The sequence below is a fragment of the Ceratotherium simum genome, chromosome 8, assembly GCF_057802395.1.
Source record: "Ceratotherium simum simum isolate JZ-2026a chromosome 8, ASM5780239v1, whole genome shotgun sequence".
In the NCBI taxonomy this organism is placed as follows: domain Eukaryota; kingdom Metazoa; phylum Chordata; class Mammalia; order Perissodactyla; family Rhinocerotidae; genus Ceratotherium; species Ceratotherium simum.
In genome coordinates, this window is record NC_141907.1 from 36,341,954 (window position 1) to 36,355,290 (window position 13,337).

Sequence of the window (13,337 nt, forward strand, 5' to 3'; positions counted from 1 at the left end):
ATATGATTTTCAGTCCCTTCCCTGAATAGTTAGTGTGTCCACCTGGAAGTAGGAATGGCTTCAAAGAATCTTCTAATGACTTATTTTAATTCATTTGTATTTATAATTTTACATTTTTTTTCATTAAAAAGATTTCCCAATTTATATAAGTTTCAGGCTCTAGAAAACTTTTTCAGTATTCTTTCATCTGCAGTAAAAATAGCTTCAGTGTGGGCCGGCCCCGTGGCTTAGCGGTTAAGTGCGTGCGCTCTGCTACTGGCGGCCCGGGTTTGGATCCCAGGCGCACACCGACACACCGCTTCTCCGGCCATGCTGAGGCCGCGTCCCACATACAGCAACTAGAAAGATGTGCAGCTATGACATACAACTATCTACTGGGGCTTTGGGGGGAAAAAAAAATTAAAAATAGCTTTGGTGAGGTTCTACTCCTTGTGTATATATATATATATATATGTATATATATATATATATATACACATAATATACACACATATATATACACACATTATATACACATATATATAAATCTAACAAGATACTTAAATCTAGCAAATAAAATACTTAAGCATTATTTGTTGGATAACCCTATTTTTCCTTTACTATGCTGTGCAGCATGGTTGCAAAGATTAATTCAATAGGATTCCTGCCTTTAAGATGTCCAAATCTAAGAAAGTCCGATTTTTAAACAAAATAGAGCAGTATAACATGATAGATGGTAAAACAATGTTATGATCAAATATCCATAGCAGTGATATAGAAGGAAGCAGCACAATCAGCTCCTGGAAGCGGAGAACAATTCAGAGGGGATTTCACGTATAAATTGAGGTGGAATAGAAGCAAAGCCAGACAGAAAAGGGCATGATCCAAGGCAGGGAAGAATTACAGGTATGTGTTCCAAGGCTGTTTAGGTAAATGGCCAGAAGTTTATGTATTTTTTCAAGAATTTTAGTTGGTTTATGTTTACTTATGGTTATTCACTAGACTAGACATTGATTTATACAATTATGATGAAATCCATTGCAATCAACAGAGCATCTAAGGTATACTTATATCATTTTAAATAAGAATAACAAGTATGCACACAATACAGGAGTAAAAATCAGCTTGTTTTTCTGACCTATTCAGCTCAATAATTAAAGGAAATTTCAATAACTGTCTTTGGAGAATCACCCTCACTGGAAAACAAGTCTATTGTTTCTTGTACTATAGAAGTATAATTTCCAGTATTCAGGAAACTCATTTGATTTGAAACAATTGTGTGGATTCTATGCTTGGTTAATCAAGAAATGTCATATTGAAAGAAATATTATGTATTTCTCTTATAACGTAAACCAACATGATGAACTTTATAAATGATATTATGATCTAATTTTACAAAATCATGTTATCTCTTAATAATGAATTTTGTCATCTACTTATGTCATTTTTGGAGCCAGACTAATATTAAAGATTTTTTTTTTAAATTTAATTATTTGAAAATAAAATCATTTGGAAATGATTTAATTTATGATTTTCATAATTGCATACAACTAATACTGTTTTTATATCAACTAGATAATTATAAATAAACTATTTCATTCTATATTTCATTTAGAGTAGATCATCTTTTCTATTCTCTAAATAAATATTTGCAATAAAAATTTCTACTTCCATGTCTGTTTGCTATGGGATGAGATGTCAGTGCGAGTGGTTATGAACATGGAGACCATTTCTTCTAAATCTTGAGTTTCTAAGTATTGTCATATTTTCAGGGGCGCTACAAGAAATATGTATCTGAACTACAATTTTTTTAATATTTTTTTACTTTTCATAGTTCTTTGTGGCTTTATTTTTTGCCAGAATCCATTTTATCTACATAAACTTGAGTTCTGTACCATCATTAGTGCTATAGCAATTCACAGTAGTGCAGTTCTGATTATTCTATCTCTGTAGAAATAGCTACTTTATAAATGAAATGCTTGATATGGTGACTTTATTATTTAAGTGACTCATGCATGAATTCATGGAAGACCATTTTAAAATTCAAGGCACTATTGATTTTTGAAATCCATTTTGGAAATATAATACACCCAGTATTCTGTAAAATTTTAAGGTATAGAATCAAATGATTCTGCTCCAAGAACTTTCTTTACACTTTCATATAAACTGAATTTTATTGCTACATTTATTGAGCCCTATTAATATGGCAGGTACAAAACTGTACATAGAAGTAGATATAGTCACCATTCTGTGGATTCTCATTGGACAATAAATCCAAACATATTTATGTTTCCAGATGAATTTAATTTGTTCTTTATCTTTTTTCCTTTTATTATTGAACTTATATTGAATTCTTTCATGCTAATTAAACATTAGACTGAATTAAGAAAATTAAGAAAAACACATTTTCCCGAAATAGTTTTTTTTTTCTTAGGAAGATTCACTCTAAGCTAACATCTCTTGCCAGTGGTCCTATTTTTTTTGCTTGAGGAAGATTAGTCCTGAGCTAACATCTGTACCCGTCTTTCTCTATTTTGTCTGTGGGTCACCACCACAGCATGGTTGAACAGTGGTGTAGGTCTACACCCGGAATCTGAACCCAGGAAACTGGGCCACTGAAGCAGAGCATATCAAACTTAACCACTATGCCACTGGGCCAGCCCTTTCCTCAAATGGTTTTTAAGATAAAATTGTATATTTAAGGTGATTTATTTCATTATTGTCATTGCCAAGGATTGCTATCTTTCATTAATCAAATTATCAACTTTGTTTTGGTGGCATTTTTGGGGAACCTTAGAATGATTCAAAATTTTATCCTGGCTAGCTCCTTCAGGATATAGAGTTAATAAGATTCACAATAAAATTGGAAGAACATGATGGAAATGTAAACATGGAAAACGATTTTGTAACATTTGATAATAATGAAGTTTTTTCTACCTCCACAGACTCAGTACTGGTTTGCAGGTTTATGATTAAAAAGTTTTTACTATAAACTAAATCTATTCTGATTAAAGAATAAAACATATATAATGTATACTACATCCACTTAAGAGATGTTTATGCACGAGATTACACAGATAGTAGTGGTGGTGCTGAAACACAAATCCAGCCTCTCATCCCATTTAAAATGCCTTTTCCATTATGATTCTCAGTGGTGAGAAGCGCCAAATACTGGAAAAGTGTGTTCCAAGGAAGCGAGGACAAGGATCAAAAGTAAAAGGCAGTGAGACAACTAAACTGAGAGACATGGAGACTCTTGGAAGGATTGTACCAGGAAATAAGGAAGTAACCATAATCAGGAACAGATTGTGGCAATCTTTAGATATTAGTCTTAAAGGCAAATACTGAAGGCTAATTTCCCAATTTGTACATTCCTCTCTATGCGTCAGTCACGAAATTTCAGGCCATCAAGAAAAACTATATGCTACTAAATAATATCTGAAAAGATTAATAAAACTTCCCAAAGTATCCAAGTGAATTGATATATGGCGGGGCTAAATATTGCTAACCCTAGGACGTAGTTTTTATTTCCTTTTGTTCTTTTGTTGTGCATAATATATTCTTTGTAAGCACTAAAAATCATATGAAGAAAATATATCATGTTGGAAGTAAAACTTAGGGTAAAAATAGCAGTGATGGAACTAGAAATTGACGATTTCTTAACACAAGAAATAAGGCTTCCTAAAAAGTTTTGTTTTCAAGGGTTCCTGAATATGATAGTTAATATTATGTGTCAACTTGAATGGGCCCAGGCATGCCCAAATATTTGGTTTAACATTATTCTAGGTGGGTCTGTAGGGTGTTTCTGGATGAGATTAACATTTGATTCAGTAGACTGAGGAAAGCAGATTGCTCTGCCTAATGTGAGTGGGCCTCACCCAATCCACTGAAGGCCTGCAGAGAACAAAAAGGGAGAGTAAGAAAGAATTCACTTTCTCTGCCTAATTATCTTTGAGCTGGAACATCAGTCTTTTCCTGCCTTCAGACTCAAACTGAAAAATCAGCTCTTCCTGGGTCTCAAGCCTGTCAACCTTCAGTCTAGAACTTACACCATCTGCTTTCCTGGTTCTCAGGCCTTTGGACACAGACTGGAATTATGCCATCAACTCTCCTGGGTCTCCAGCTTGCTGACTACAGATCCTGGTACTTCTCAGCCTCCATAACCTCGTAAGTCAATTTCTTATGATAAATTTATGATAGATATAGATCTATAGAGATAGAGATATATAGATAAATACATATAGATAGAGATATATAGATAGATATAGATATGGATATAGACATAGGCATAGGCATAGACATAGATTAGATATAGATATACAGATATAGATATAGATATAGATATAGATATAGATATAGATATAGATATAGATATAGATATCTCTAGTGGTTCTGTTTCTTGTGAGAACTTAGACTACTACATTGAGTATCTTATTTGCCTGATTATCTGATGCCTATAAAAGATTGATTAACACCGTTATTCTACTGAACTTTCTCAAGTCTTTTATTGGCCTAAATGCCTGAATTATTTTTAAATGATGAAAAGAATTAAACAGTGAAAGATTCCGTCATTACAGAATTTTTCCTTTTTCATCACCTGGTGTACTGTTTTTTTACTAATCTAATGAGTTGTTTAGCTGAAGTAACTTTACCAGACTTGACTGATATTTTGTTAACTATGTATTTAGTCCCAAAGAGCTAGGAATAAGCATAGTTACAGTTATACATCAGAGATGACTCAAGGCTTCTCTTGATCCCTCCTACTCATTTGCCTGTGGTGGGGTAACTGCCCCTGTCTCTGGTTTTCTCTCTTACATAGGCTGGCTGATCACACAAAGGGCTGTTACAGCCGCCTAAGCTGAGCCACCAAGATCATCTCTTCTTTGGTGTTGGAGACAAATATGTGTTTATTCTATTCACTGACTGGTTTCATCTTGCTTAAAATGACCTTATCTCACCATCTGGGCAGTAAGACACAGAATATCAAGGATTATATTTGAGTTAAGATAGAAAAGAACAAGGAAGCCATTTATCCAGCTTAGTGTTTAGGTCTCAGACTTCTACTTTTCAAAGATTTCAAAGAAAAAAATAGAGAAGGGAGAGAGAGAAGAAGAGAGATGAGAATTCGAGGTGATCTGCCCTAGCTTCCTAGAATTTGGGGTTTAAATACTGCATGGTAATAAGTCATTTATTTCCTTGTCTTTGTCTTTTCTGCATGCTCATCTCTTAGAAGCCTTACATAATAGGGGATCTGGTTCAGCTCAGAAAAGTTTCTCCATATTTTAGTTAAACATGAATTGGGCAATTATTATTATAAGTAAACAAATCAAGGCATTTCAGGAATACTGCATGTGAACAAGTCTGAGTCTCAGAAAGGAAGATAATTGACCTCAGATAGTTTAAAGGAAAAGGTTTAATAGAACTGATGTCATTTATGTTCACATTCCATTGGTCATGTAAGATCATATAGCAAAGCCTGAAATCAATAGTATTGGCAAATGTACCCTACCTCAGGGAAATGTGGCAGGGTTAGGAAGGAAAATGATTATAAATGAAAAATATAAATAACTTCAAACAGTTCCCACTTAATTTTTTCTATTTGCTATCATAAACAATGCAATGACTTGTAAATATGTCCTGGTTCCCACGGCCAAAAGTTTATTTTGGGCATATACACCTAGATTTGGAACTGCTAGACTATCAAGTATGTACCTCAATGTACCAAATGTATAATGTACCAAAATAATGTTTTATTTTCCAAAATTGTTTTACCAATAACACCTTCATCAGTTAGTTGTCTACCTTTAGTTTTTGATCAAATGATGGGGTAAAAATGATATTGCATTTTTTATTTTATTTGAATTTACATGAATATATATCAAGTTGATCATTGAAATATTTATTGCCCTTTGACAAATTGATTGAAAGTAGAAAATGTTAGAGAGTGAGGAAAGTTTTTTTAAAAAGTGAAAGAATAAGAATTTAGTAAGGAATTTTAAATGGCTAAATGATGATATTGTTGGCATCTATTTTTGTAAATTTTGCAAATAATCGATCTCTGCCTAATGGTAAAGGATGAAGTCCTTTTGAGTGATTTGGCTATATTATTTTAAGGAAAAACTGTGGCACAGAGTGCCAGTCAGGTTCTAGTTGCTAAAGAAACAGCAGGGAACTAACAAATATCACAACAAAGTAGCTTACCTCCAAATAAAATTAATAATAAAATATGTGGTATGTAGATGGTGACAAACATTCTGGAAAAAAATTAAACCAAAGAAGGGAGATAAAGATCTGGGGATAGAGGTAGGAGTAGGGACTCACAAATCAAATAGGCTCTCAAGGACAGCCTGACTAACTCATGAAAACCTCTGAAGAAGGCAAAGGAGTGAACAATTTGAAAATGTGAAAGAAGAACGTTCAAAAGGTAGAGACAGCATGTGCAAAAGCCCTGAGGCACAAATATTCCTGGTGTGGTCAAGGAATAACAAGGCTGGAGCAGATTGCCAGAAAGGAAGAATAGTAGATGATGAAGTTAAAGAAATAATGGTGGTCAGATTCCACCCATTGAAAAGAATGTGAGTCATACTCCAAGTGAGGTGAGAAGACTTTGGAATATTTTGAGCAGAGAAATGACCTGATTTGACATATATGTTAACAGCACCTCTCTGGCTATTGAAACATACTGTAGGAGTACAAAGGTAGAAGCAAAAAAAAAAAAAAACATCCAGAAGAATATTAAAATAATGCAGGGATATGATAAGGGTAGTTTAGACTAAAGGTAGCAGTGAAGGTGGTAAGAAGCGGTCAAATTACAAATATATTCTGGAGGGAGAGCCAACATGATTTTTTGATGGATTGGACACGAGATACAATAAACAGGAAGAAGCTCAAGTATAATTCTAGGTGTTTAAGCCTGAGCAAATACAATAACGCAATTGCCTATGGTGAACAACAATGGAAAGATTGAAGGAGTACACTAGGTAGAAATGTTATGAGTGTGTTTCTACTTTTAAAATGTCTCTTAGATAGTCATTTAAAGATATTGTAGAGAGTTGGTTACATGCATCTGAATTTTAGAGCACCAAATTTTAGGAGAGTGAGTTAAATAGAGAAGAAGCCCAGGACCTCCAACTTGGGAAACTCTAAGAAGTTCAGGAAATGAGGAGGAACCAAGAAAGAAAACAGATTCAATGACCAATGAGATGGTGGACGATTCATTAAATTTTACTAAGACTTTTAAGATTATTGAAGAGTCAAGTAGTAATCCATATTATACATCATGGTGAAAATCGTCTGATTTCCAGTTGTTTTCTGAATTACTAGTATATCCTTTAACCTAAGGCTCCAGAAAACTTCCTCCCTCTTTTGGCATCTTTATCTTAATTACTTGTTATACTTGCTTCCCCTCTGCTTTATCCTTCTCCTCCACTTTCTCCCTCACTACGCAGTGAAGTGACTCCTTTTTTGTCTTTTGTCCATGCCTTCCTTTCCAACTCTAGAAAACACTTTCAAAAAGCTATTCATTTGCTTTTGTGTGAGTGTGTGAGGAAGATTGGCCCTGAGCTAACATCTGCCAATCCTCCTCTTTTTGCCAACGAAGATTGGCCCTGGGCTAACATCCGTGCCCATCCTCCTCTACTTTATATGGGACGCCCCCACATCATGGCTTGACAAGCGGTGCGTCTGTGAGTGCCCGGGATCCGAACCGGCAAACCCCGGGCCGCCGCAGCGGAGTGTGCACACTTAACCGCTTGTGCCACCCGGCCAGCCCCACCATTTGCTTTAATTTATTTGTTGGTGTAGAGTCATAGTTTATACCTCCTTCAAAGTACTTCTGGAGAGTTGTTTTTGTTCACACACACATGTTTATCTCCAATTATATCTATTTTTATTTTTGTATGAACACAGAAACACACATTTTACTTCATAAATTACTTTTAATCTGCTAGTTTAGATTTCCTAGAGACAACTTTGCCTCTAACATGAATCAAAGCACTGCCACTGTACTTTGCCTCAAGAAAGCTTAATGACATTACTTTAGATTTAATGAAACTTCATTGCCTCACTGCCATCTATGGCCTGCATATGAAGCTCATAAGCGTAATTTTAGTGTGTGGACTCTCCACTGCTTATTATATAGAGAAATGGCCTTGCCTTCCTTCCTGTTGTCTGTTATCCTCTAGCCCTGAGAACTTGCAGAAAGATGACATTACCTCATCTTCTTTCTCCCACCTTTTCCCCATTTTATGTACCCTACAACTCTACTCTTATATTCACCATTCAAACATATTTCCCATTAGGGATAAATCTTTATTAAAGCCTAAGATTAAGTAGAGGTGAAAATGTATATCCAGTAATTTTTGAAAATTTTAAAAATACCTGACTATATATCATGTTTTGTTGTTAGGGATTCTGACTCTTAGTGACCCTGTGTACAGCAGAGCTGAACCCTGCCTGGTCTTTTTGCACCATCCTCTCATCTTCTGTTGCTATATTAGACAATTCTCCACTTTCCTGGCCTATTTTTTTGGAAGCGGGTGGCTAGATCTTTCTGCCTAGTCTGAAAGCTCCACTGAAATTTGTCCACCATAGATGACACAGTGACATAGCTTTCAGCATCACAGCAACACACAGCCACCACAGTATGCAACTGACAGACAGGTGGTGTGGTTCCCTGGCTGGGAAAGGAACCCGAGCCATGGAGGTGAGAGCCTTGAATCTTAACCACTAGACCACCAGGGCTGGCTTACGTATCGTGTTACCACTTAGGTATTTAAGTGTACCAAGACTTCTCAATCATTTGGTCCAGGGCTGTAAAAAAATGCATCCATTTATTTTTCTGCCATCATTTATTATGAGATTCTATGACTAGAATTGTTTATCAGAACATAATCTGATGCTTGAATTTGAGAGAATCATGATCAGTTGCCTTGTCCTCTGTGTTGACCCAAAGATTTAATTTAAGGGTAACAATCAAAGTGCAGGTGATATCCTGGAGATTAATGATCATTCAGGAGGCATCCATGTCCCTGGGATGAACATCTAATCATTAATCCTACAGAAATATAACATATAAAAGTCATTATCACCACCATCAAATGGCAATTCTTTTTTCTTTCAAGTAAGTGCTTACCTTATTTCAAGTTGATGAAAGGTCCAACATGGGCATTCTGTAGGCAAAAGAGCTCTATTAACTTACTAAACAAGGAAATATCAGATAATAAAAAAAACCCTGGGCAGGTGGTATAAATTTGACTCAATGGAAAGGAGTTTGAAATTCTGAGCAAAGCTAAGTTAAATGTTCTCCATCGCCAGCCATTCTTATATGTTTGGATCACTGCTTATTTTCCTAATCAATGTGTTATTAATCAAAAAGTGCTTTAATTCTTTATTAGATTTTATCAGATTCAATATGTCTTATCCAAAATGTCTTCAAATTGCCAGCGGAAACTTTGGGAGTAGGTTTAAGCCAACTTCTCCAATAATAGTCCCTTTTTCTGAATGGCTAGCAAGTTGCTGTCCTGAAATTAGAGGTGAAATCAAACTTTTATGTAGCAACGCTAATATTTTCAGGTAAAAGTATAAAACCACATATGGAAAATTAATTAATTCTTTCTTTTATTCAACATGTGTCTACTGAGTACCTACTAGTACCAGGCACACTTCAAAATACAGAGAATAGAGCTGTGAGAAAGAAAGACACATTCCTGTCCTTAGGAGTGTCTATCATTGTGAGGGGAAAATGGACTAAATAATAAATATGTGAATAATATATGAAACATTGCCAGAGAATGAAAAGTGCCATGTATAAAATCAAATAGACAGTGATTTAGGGTGGGGTGCAATTTTACATAGGGAGTTCATGGAAGGTTCTCTGAAAGATATTTGAGTATTCCTAAAGAATGTGAATGAGCCAGCCATGTAAAGATATGGATTAGAAGGTTGCAGGAAATGAGAATAACAAATTCAAAAGCCCTAAGATAGTAAAATATTTGGTATCTTCACTAAATATAAAGAAGTTCAGCTGGCTGGAACAGAATAATCAAAGAGAGAATATTGGATATGATTTCAGATGGACAGACTGGGGAAGATCGTTTAAATCCTTGCAGATCACTTTAAGGAGTTTAATTCTTCTTCTTAGGGTTATGGCAAGCCACTGGAGAATTTTTTGTAAGGTAAGACAGAAAGTGATTTCCTTTTTTAAAAAAGATTTCTCTGGCTGCTGACAAAGACTTAATCAGACTCTGGGCAGACTGCTCTGATCCATCTTCTCACCTAGACCTCAACCTTGGCCTGTAAAAAGCACAGACTCTCAGCACAAATGATTCCATTCCATCCCCCAACACACACACATACACAAAGGTTAAGCGACTTGAGCAAACACTACCATAGTTTCTAACAGCTCAAAGCTGCTTCCCTAGAAGCATGACTCCAGCCCCCTTAACTTCCTGTCTGGGAAAGCTCAAGGCTGCCAAAAGAATTTACTGTTTGTTCCAGCCAACACCTGAAGATAGGGCCTCTGTCTCCCAGTCTCTTTGGGAGGGTAATAGCCTAACTTCGGTAAATGCTAGGTAGCGAGCCCAAATGGCCTAATCACATTAACCAATCCCCCTTCCTGCTTTTGGAGAATTTCCACTTCCCTGATTCTGCTCAGGCTCCTGCTGATCCCCCTCCCTATTCCTTCACTCTCCCTTTAAAATGCCCAGTCATCTCTACACAAATTGGCGTCTAGTTCACGCTGGACCCTCTACCCTGTTGCAATAGTTATTATTGAATAAATCTGTCCTTACCGCTTTAACTAGTATCTGGCTTTGTTTATCTTTGACACTGCTTGAAGAGTAAAATAACTGTAGGGGAGTAAGAATTGAAATAGTGAGACAAATCAAGAGATTAATGAAGTAGTCTAAGATATTGTATTGGTAGAGTTATAACAGTACAAGTGGTGAGAAGTGGCTAAATCTTGCTGTATTTTGAAGGCAAACTGTGGTTACCGTGGGTGATGGATTGTATCAGGAATGTTAGTGCTTTTATTTTTTTACCTAACTATTTTCATTGTCCATAGAAATTTTTCACTGAATGGATAATATTTGTATTAAAGTATAATTTGCATATAATTAAATATGCAGATCTTAAGAGTAGACTTTGATGAGTTTTGACAAATAAATAGACCTGTAACTCACACTCTTATCAATATATAGACCATTCCCACCACCCTTGAATGTTGCTTTGTGCCCCTTTTCTTCCCAAACCCCTAAACCTAATAGACCACTGTTCTAATTTCTTTTACCATATCTTAGCTTTGCCTGTCCTAGGACTTCATATAAATTGAATCATAAAGTACATACTCTTTGTACATGTTTCTTTTTACTCAGTATAATGTTTTTGAGATTCATCCATATTGTTGCATGTTTTAGTAGCATATTTTGTTTTGTTGCTGAGTGTTATGGACTGAATCTTCCAAAATTCATATGTTGAAGCCCTAACCCCCAATCTTATGATATTTGGAGGTGAGGCCTTTCAGAAGTAATTAGGTGAGGTCATGAGGATGGAGACTCCATGATGGGATTAGTGCTCTTATAAGAAGAGGAGGAGACAGCAGAGCTTCCTCTCTCTGCCGTGTGAAGACACAGCAAGAAGTCGGCCATCTGCAAGCCAGGAAGAAGGCCTTCACCAAGAACCAAATCTGCTGGCACCTTGATCTTGGATTTCCCAGACTCCAGAACTGTGAGAAGTAAATGTCTGTTATTTAAGCTACTTAGTCAATGTCAATTTTATTATAGCAACTGGAGCTACCCAAGAAGATCCTGAATATAATTATGTTGTATGGACTTAACACAATGTGTTTATCCATTCTTTCCTTGACAAACATTTGAGTAGTTTCCAGTTTGGTGCTTTTATGAATAAAGATGTTATAAACATTTTGTATAAGTCTTTTCTTGGATATATGTAAATTTTTCTTTTGCAAATACCTAGATATGGAATTAGTAGGTCATAGGTCAGATGTATGTTTAACCATATGAGAAACTACCAGAATGATTTCCCAAGTGGTTGTGCAATTTATCATTCACTAACAACGTATGAGAGTTCCAGTTGCTCCACATACACAAACACATAGTGTTGTCAGGCTTTTCAATTTTAGCCATTTTTGTGGATGGAAAGGAGTATCTTATTGTGGTTTCAATTTGCATTTCTCTGTTGATTAATCATATTGAGCATCTTTGCATGTACTTTTGAATCATTTATATGTCTTTATTTGTGTAGTGCCTAAATATATCTATTGCCTTTTTTATTCAATTGCTGTCTTTTTTATCATTGCATTGTAGGAGTTATTTATATATTCAGAATAGAAACCTCTTGTCAGATCTATGTACTACAGTCATGTTCTGTCAAAAAAATTTGTGCCTACTCTAAGATCATGAAGATATTCCCTTCTTTCCTTCTAGAAGCTTGCTTCTTTTAGCTTTTACATTTAGATCTGTGATCCATCTCAAATTAATTTTTGTCTTTGATATGAAATACGGTCAAGCTTTATTTTTATGCAGATATTAAATTTTTCTGTACCATATGTTCAAAGAACTTTCCTATTCTCACTAAATCACTTTAGCAACTTTAGTAAAAAAATAAATTGATCATGTAATTGGGATCTATTCTACACTCCCTGTTTTCTTTTATTGATCTATTTGTTACATTTAATCCAATAGAACACTGCTTATTACAGGTTTATGGTAAGTCTTGAAAGCAGTATTATAAGTCCTCTGATTTAATTTTTTGTTTTCTAGTCAATTCTTTACTCTTCTGGCTTAGGCACAACTAACTCTCTTGACCTTTTCTCCCCTCTGGGAGGCATATCCACGCATGACGTCTCCACTCTTCCTAGCAGAAAGACCCACACAGTCACTCTGTTTCACTTGTAAATGGGAGTATATATCAGGGCTGAAATCCTTTCACATGTAACCACTCGGGTAAGAGAGAACAATGTCTGCTCTCAGTCATATTTCAGCAGGCACATCTGAGCATAGTGGCCTCAAGATTTAGATGCACAAACCGATATCTATTTTCTGCTTTACTAATGATTTTTACTAATAATATTACAAAGGTTAGAACCCTATATAGGAAGAGAGGTAAGTTGTACCATGATTCCTCTCTCCCCATTGAAACCATTGCAGAATGCAGTAGCTGGTTTTTAACTATAACATAATTTTTAAAACCATATTATAGCAAGCTTACCCCAGAAACCAACATAAAAAAGAAATAATAACTTTTATATGAATATCATGTAATTTTTAAAACATTTTGTGGCTTCCTGCATAGTTCTAGTCTAGCCTTAATTGAAAATCTAAATTCAGCTAATTAGTTTT

The 13,337-nt window shown here is 35.4% G+C and overlaps 1 long non-coding RNA gene across 1 annotated transcript in view; it reads left to right on the forward strand.

Moving 5' to 3' along the window:
• Window positions 1–11,891, forward strand: part of LOC147916430 (uncharacterized) — a 330,746-nt gene extending 318,855 nt beyond the window's left edge. Inside the window, exons 2-4 of the long non-coding RNA XR_015552908.1 lie at window positions 4,053–4,146; window positions 10,121–10,154; window positions 11,487–11,891. This is a non-coding gene — a long non-coding RNA (uncharacterized LOC147916430). The remainder of the gene's footprint in view (window positions 1–4,052; window positions 4,147–10,120; window positions 10,155–11,486) is intronic.
• Window positions 11,892–13,337: the final 1,446 nt, after the last annotated feature.